Genomic DNA, 6,000 nt, shown 5'->3' with positions numbered 1-6,000 from the left:
TCCAAATCAACTTTAACTGCACAACCTGAATTTGCTGGTATGTGACTGAATCTCTTTGACAAGTGAGTGTCCAAAAGTACCTGTAGTTTGCCGATGAGAAGCAAACCGTCAAAGGATCCTGCAAGCTCACTCACAGAAGGCAGCTGCCTACTGCTTCTCTGCATGATCTAGTGTTCTGGCCTTGCTTTCTCCCAATCAGCTCCCCTCAGGAGGAGTTTCCCCGTTGCAACCCTTTCCTGCACGGAAACAATTCTGCTACATTTTTTACCAACCAGTTCTGGTGCAGCAGTATCAGCTCCCCGCAGGAGGAGTTTCCCCACTGCAACCCTGGATGAGATTCCAAACAGAAGAACAGACTCCTTCAAGGGCAGATGAGTAAGACCATTACTGACTATAGAAGCCTTTTGGGGTGGATAAAATGGTGCCCTGCAACTTTAATCCAGAAAATGAGAGTGCACCTGCTATCAGAAGTCGGAAATGCAAATTGCTCAGGGAAACATTTGAGAGATGTCCAGAACCCTATTTGTTAACTCAGGTGTAATAGTAAGCAAGAACAAATTGCTCAGTCTAGGAAAGGGTGATCCACAGCCAAGACCAGCAGGAAAGGGGAAACCACTACCAAGAGGCGACAGACTATTCCAACTAATCCAACCCCTTGTTGAGGAAAGGGCTTCATGGCAGATGTTTAGCTAATACAGTAATTAGATTAACGTGTTTTGCCAGCAAAGAGAAGTGGTAATTGAAAAGCTGGAAGTACTTGTTTTGCATTAGCAACATGGCAATAACGCTGCCTGCTTTCATAGCGAATGTTTGCCTAAGGCAGGGCTGAACAGCTTAACGCCTAGTACTACAATGGAGTGGAACAGTCCTTGGTCACAGGAGGGCTATATCTAGCACCCTGTGCCTGGAAACCCTGAATGTGAATTGCATCGTTAAATTAAATTCACAGATGAACAAGGCTTTGAAGTTTGTTTCATGTCCAACAGTGACTCTTGCACGCCAAGTAGCACCACAAGGATAGATAGGATCGTAGGAGTGGAGGACTGTACAGTTGGAAGGGACCCAAAGGGTCATTTAGTCCAACCCACTGCAATTTCAGAAACACACCAGAAACCAGAAAGCTGTCCCTGCTAATGCTGGTGTACAGAGGTGGGATCACATCTCAGATCAAGTTTCAAAGCCATACGTAGTCCTAAGGCTCACTAGGTAACCTTGGGCTTGTCGGATTTCACAGCTTATCCTACCGTCAAGGGTAGCTGTTAGAATAATATGGAATAACTGGAATACTGGAAGCAGTATACATGAGAAAGATGGATACAAAGAGGAATTCAACACTTCTGTCAACTCTTGCCTATGCTGGTTGCTCTGATTTTGAGAACCGGCTTCTCCTCACTAGCACACTTGGAATGTAGGTCCAGCAGTTTAAATGTCAAGCAGCATTTTGAGATCTATTATTCCACATATAGCCTGTCTTTCTTATAAAGTCAATAGAGGATTCCTGGGTGGTTTCGCCATCCTGACTGATCAGACCCAAATCCATTTCGTTTGTACCCCCAGATCATAAAATAAGACTTTTTGAGACGCACAAGACACAGCTTGGCTGAGAGTGTTGGATCAGAACCTTGGAGACCAGGGTGTGATAGGAATTTTATGGTCTTAGATATATGGCAACGTTCATAACCACACGTACATAGATCAGCACAGGAAAGCCAACCTGGAACCATTTTGATTCCTAAACTGAGCAAATGTTTCTCTGCATGGTCGAAATGGAAAAGCCTCCCCATTGTCTCTTCCTTCACAAATCCTGTCTTAATCTGTGTTTGAATAAGGGTGTGAGCCTTATCATTACAAAAGACTGCCCAGGCTCCCCAAGAAATCCAATCAAGTAACCTGCCAGACAGGAAATAAACAAAGCGACAGGAGAAAACAACCTGCAAATGTTCTGTTTTAGACCGCCTTATCTGAGGGGTGGTCTTAGGTTACACCCCTTCTGTGATGAATGCATGATGTTTCTGGGGGTGGTCTGGATCAAGAGGATGGGAATTTCAAAAGTCTTTATAAGCCCTTGCACAGCATTTTTGGGGGTCCTCCTCCTTTCCTGCGAGTGAGGGGAGCACCATGCTGCAACAGTTTAATAAAAATCAGGCTTACTAGCTGCTTTGCTTCTCGATATTCTCTGGTTGGCCTGTTATTTTCTCCTACCAATAGGGAACCTATGTAAGGACTCTATATGGGCTCTTGGATACCCCATAAGGGAAAAGGGCATATTTTTATTTACAACAAGGGTACAAGTCCACACTTAGCCATGAAGGTCACTGGGGGACCCTGGGCTGGGCACCATCACTCAGCTTAACCTACCTCACAGGGTTGTGATAAAATGGAGAAGGGAGGAAAGATGGGAGCAGTGTTACAAACTGGGATAGAAAAGCTAGGAGCCAAATGGCTTCTGGGACCTGGGTTGTGGGCACCAAAACAGAACGTCTAGTTGCCACTGGGGGAGGCAGGTTGGCAACACTTTAATTATTTTGATAAGCATGAATTAATTCACATAAGTGGCACATTGTTAATATCATTGTTAATAATTGTATTAACAACTGTTAAGACAAGGAGGTTCAATTTCCTCTCTTAGTGAGTGCCTGTTCCAAGATTCATAAAGGAGTTAATCTAGAATTACTTCATGCTGACCGCATCATCACATCTACTTCATTGGCATGCGAGGCTCAGCCCTGGTCTGCACCACCCCACCCCTCCAAGTCATAAACAACACTGTCAACAATTCACTTTAGTCATTGCTGGCCCACAAATTATGGCTCAACATAATCTCTCAACGGGACAAACAGAATGATGTAATACAAACTTTGCTAGGGTGATCTCTGCTTTCACAGTACAAAAGTGGATCCCCCTGCCCTGTAAGGCAAGAGGGGGAGAGGAAATGGTGTGGTTTCATGTAAAATGTTTCAATAAAACATGCTTAGGGAAAACAGAGAATTGAGAACGTGTGCTAGTTGTTTTGAGCTTAACCTGTGGGACTGGGCAAGCGACATCATTTTAAGTCTGTTTCGACACATTTGCATACCACTCTTTTATACAAAGGGACGCGGGTGGCGCTGTGGGTTAAACCACAGAGCCTAGGACTTGCCAATCAGAAGGTTGGCGGTTCGAATCCCCGCAACAGGGTGAGCTCCCGTTGCTCGGTCCCTGCTCCTGCCAATCTAGCAGTACGAAAGCACGCTAAAGTGCAAGTAGATAAATAGGCACCGCTCCAGCAGAAAGGTAAACGGCGTTTCTGTGCGCTGCTCTGGTTCTCCAGAAGTGGCTTAGTCATAGAATGATAGAGTTGGAAGAGACCACAAGGGCCATCGAGTCCAACCCCCTGCCAAGCAGGAAACACCATCAGAGCACTCTTGACATATGGTTGTCAAGCCTCTGCTTAAAGACCTCCAAAGAAGGAGACTCCACCACACTCCTTGGCAGCAAATTCCACTGCCGAACAGCTCTTACTGTCAGGAAGTTCTTCCTAATGTTTAGGTGGAATCTTCTTTCTTGTAGTTTGGATCCATTGCTCCGTGTCCGCTTCTCTGGAGCAGCAGAAAACAACCTTTCTCCCTCCTCTATATGACATCCTTTTATATATTTGAACATGGCTATCATATCACCCCTTAACCTCCTCTTCTCCAGGCTAAACATGCCCAGCTCCCTTAGCTGTTCCTCATAAGGCATCGTTTCCAGGCCTTTGACCATTTTGGTTGCCCTCCTCTGGACACGTTCCAGTTTGTCAGTGTCCTTCTTGAACTGTGGTGCCCAGAACTGGACACAGTACTCCAGGTGAGGTCTGACCAGAGCAGAATACAGTGGCACTATTACTTCCCTTGATCTAGATGCTATACTCCTATTGATGCAGCCCAGAATTGTATTGGCTTTTTTAGCTGCCGCGTCACACTGCTGGCTCATGTCAAGTTTGTGGTCAACCAAGACTCCTAGATCCTTTTCACATGTACTGCTCTCAAGCCAGGTGTCACCCATCTTGTATTTGTGCCTCTCATTTTTTTTGCCCAATTGCAATACTTTACATTTCTCCCTGTTAAAGTCATGCTGGTCACATGACCTGGAAGCTGTACCAATAAAGCGAGATGAGCGCTGCAACCCCAGAATCAGTCACGACTAGACCTAATGGCCAGGGGTCCCTTTACCTTTTATACAAGCTGTGCATCAAGGTTCGGTTTTATCTGTAAGCAACCCAGAGTGGCTGGGGAATAAATTGTTGTTGTTGTTGTTGTGGTGGTTGTGGTGAAGTGCTCTGGGAAAATCTTGCTTCTGTGCCATTCCATCCAGCTAACATGAGGGCAAAGAACAGCTCACACTTTACATTTTGAATTTGTATAAAAGAATCCACGGAGGCATTAGTAAGGAAAGGAACAGGGATATAGTGGAATAAAGATTTCAATCAATATTACAGGAGGAACGTATGGTGCAGTCCAGGTGCTGGTCTTACAAGAAACCCACTACGGCTGCAATCCTACACACACTTACCTGTGAGTTAATCCCATTTTAATTCAATGGGATTTACTTCTGAGTAGGTATTTGTACTTTAAGAGGAAGCATGCCTGCAGGAATGGCAAAATACACATTTTATGGAAGACTGGGGAACCTGGCATTAGTTGTGGAAGCAGCTAGCATTACAACTCATTGGGACTCTCTCTCATCGTCAACATAGATTCCATAGTCACCCAGTTGAAAGGGTGAGTTTTTGGTTAAGTAAACCATGATTTATTAGACCAAAAACACAAGTCAGGCAGGCTCCCAGGCTCCAGCATCCCTTTCGCTTTGTGCACAATAATACAAGGTGACTTCTAGGAGCTGTTAAACCACTGCTTCCCTATAACATTCATATCAGAAAACTGCTTTAATACCCAAATACAGACCAGGATATCTCTGTTGATAAGAGATTAAAACAAGAGTTTCCCAGTTCAAATGTAGCAGGAAACAGTGGTGTAGCAATCCTGGACTTATTGGAGCCATACAGTATTGTGTGCTTTTAGGACACAGGACAACAGCTATTCTTATAAGCGACCAGAACCAGGCCACAGACTCCCTTGAGGCGACCAGCCGTTATTTGAACTGTTTGAATGACAAGGAACAGAACAAGAAAATTCTTCTTCATATGTACCATTTCAGGCTGTTTTATAGACACAGAATTGACTTCAACTAAGTAACACTCAGAGCAGACCTGTTGAAATCAATGGAGCCGATTAATTTCATTCCATTGATTTTAGTCAGTCTATTCTGAGCATGACTTAGTTGGATACAGCCCAAAGTGGCCCCAAATATATTTGCAGGGCCGAGGGGTAAATCCCATGCCATTTGTTAAATTATTTCTGTTGGGACTTACTCTACACTTGCTGGCACGTACTTTGCATTTCTGTCTTTCCAAAGGCTGACACACACACACACACACACACACACACACACACACACACACACACACAAAATTGGAATCAACAAATACATTGTGGCACCTCAAAGGCTAACCATCTTATGGTGTCAAGCACATTTGTGGGAGTCTGATGGCTGTGAAAGCTCATGTGGGAATTGATCTGCCAAGCTTTGGGGTACCACAAGACATGTGTTTCCCACAAGGGCTTTCAGTAGCAGCTCAGAATTCTAACACCAGTTGTGCCCTAACACAGCCACTGTTCTAAAATTTATACACAAGTCAGTATTTCTGAATATGAAATCATGCAGATAGGGGAAGAAAATATAACCATCTGGGGGGGGGGGGGTTTAAGAGAAGATTTGGTGTCCTGCAGAACAGATTTTTGATTTGCAGTATGGAGCGCCTCCCCTGAGGATGATAAACATGGCTTGAAGGCAGAACGTAGCCAGTTCCTTCCAGCCTTTGTCTGTATGCTTAGCATAGAAAGAAGGCTAAGAGCGGCGGAGATTTACATGGCAGAAACCCATAGATTATGCAATGAAAGACTTTAAAGGGATAAAAGGAAA

Source organism: Podarcis raffonei, chromosome 1 (genome assembly GCF_027172205.1).
Source record: "Podarcis raffonei isolate rPodRaf1 chromosome 1, rPodRaf1.pri, whole genome shotgun sequence".
Classification (NCBI taxonomy): Eukaryota; Metazoa; Chordata; class Lepidosauria; order Squamata; family Lacertidae; genus Podarcis; species Podarcis raffonei.
The sequence above is the reverse complement of the archived record's forward strand: the minus strand, read 5'-3'. Positions refer to the sequence as shown.